Raw genomic sequence first — 2,000 nt, 5'->3', positions numbered from 1 at the left:
GACAATGACCTGAGCGATTCTTCCGTTGCCATATATCTAAAAAAATATAAATCATGTTAATACATTTTTTTTTTTTAAATTTACCGTAGTAAAAATGTGGTATTTTCGCCATAGTAGTATTAAAATAATTAAAACCATTTGCAAATAACTGCTGTGCGTTTATAATATAGATTAATATTACAATATTAATTATTTCGTATATATAATTTAATTAAAGCGAACGAAATATTTAATTTTTGTTTTTATATAAATTTTTATATAAAATCAATAAATATGTACGTTATTCGATTAAATATAGTTTTATTAACTGTAATATTTAAATGAAAAGGTATTGATTATTATTATTTCAGTTTATGACTGCAAAATGAGATGGAAAAACATGAAAGATACGTATAATAAAAATAGAAGCAGTAGGAAACTAGGGACGGGATCATCGACAAAAAATAAACAAAAAAATGGGTCTTAGCAGATGCATTATCATTTCTGGACGTATGTTTTTATGAACGAACGTGAGTAATAATGTATTAAATACATTTTACTTAAAAACAATTTCATTATACAGTTATATTAATAATAATTAAGGTGCAAATATGTTTTAAAAATGTACACTTATTTTTTTTCTCGCAGTTTCTTATAAAATATAAAAATACTTTACAAAAAAAAATAATTTTTTTATTTTATAATTTGTACAAAATATTTATTATTAAATCTAAAATAATTAATGACACATAGCTAACTATTTTTTGTTATTTTATTATATTCTGAAGCGGTCTGGCTAATTTTAATTCTATGAATGAAATGAATAATAGTAAAGAAGAAGATAGCATAACAGTAACTGTTGACGATGAAAATAATTCTAGTGATTCAAATGATTTTTCAATTATGTCTGCAACAGAAACCACTACAGTTCATGAAATTGAATTTGAAAATAATTTTAATACTGGAAAAACAAAATTATCAAAAGAATAAAGGCCTACCAAAAAATTAAATCAAAAGATGAGTTACTGTCGTTGTTGAAAAGAAGTAATGAGGAAAGGCAACACATTTTAAATTCCATTAATAAAGTTGAGGAAGAAGAAGATCCCATTGATGCATTTTTCAAAACAATGGCAATAACAGTGAAATCATTTCCTCAACATTTGAAAATAAAGGCAAAAAAATATCCAGCACAGGGGGGTCGCGGCACAGTGATGCCATGGTATAGTTGGATCAAGTATAATGATATCTGACAGTGATTAAAATCAATATCAAAAATAAATGCTTCGATGCAAATCATTAGATTGTGTTTAATTTCAAAAAGTTGGTATATTATTCTAAAAGCTATATGATCTGCTAGTTCCTTATTAATATCCTGATTAAGATAAAGTATGTTGATTGAAAAAGGGATAATAAAAAAATATTATTTTTCATAAAAAATTGTGTTGATCCATACACTTTTCAATAAGTTATAGCATTATAAAGTTAAAAATGTAAAAAATAAAATCGAGAATTTTCACACAAAAATAGCATTTGGTANATTATTAAGTTAAAAATATAAAAAAAAATTATTTTACAAAAATCGTAATTTTTTATTAACTTTGATGTCAACTTTCACCACGAAGACAAGTCCAGAGGTCAAATTTTTTTTTTTCAAATTAAAGTATATTACATAAGCTTCAATTTAAGATATATATAAAAGTGTCAGACCTTCCGGAACACTTTCAAAAGTTAAGTTGAAAAAGTTCTACTTTCTATATGCATTTTTTATATTTGAAGCCCCCCCGTATATAGTGAAATAGTCTGATTTAAAAAAAAAGTAAGTCGAATGAAAGATGTATATATATACTACTTTTCATGAAAAAATTGTATTGATCCATACATTTTTTAAAAAGTTGTAGTACTTTAAAGTTAAAAATATAAAAAATAAAATCGAGAAATTTCACACAAAAATAGCATTCGGTAGCCATTTTCACCACGAAGACAAGTCCAGAGGTCAAATATTTTTTTTTCAAATTAAAGTA

The 2,000-nt window shown here is 24.3% G+C and overlaps 1 pseudogene; it reads left to right on the top strand.

The window, feature by feature from the left end:
- Nucleotides 1–310: 310 nt before the first annotated feature.
- Nucleotides 311–1,297, top strand: LOC126901236 (uncharacterized; annotated as a pseudogene).
- The last annotated feature ends 703 nt before the right edge of the window (nucleotides 1,298–2,000 follow it).

Source organism: Daktulosphaira vitifoliae, unplaced genomic scaffold, assembly GCF_025091365.1.
Source record: "Daktulosphaira vitifoliae isolate Bord-2020 unplaced genomic scaffold, ASM2509136v1 Scaffold_3, whole genome shotgun sequence".
Taxonomy (NCBI): Eukaryota; Metazoa; Arthropoda; class Insecta; order Hemiptera; family Phylloxeridae; genus Daktulosphaira; species Daktulosphaira vitifoliae.
Note: the sequence above shows the minus strand (reverse complement) of the source record. Positions and strands in the feature narration are given on the sequence as shown.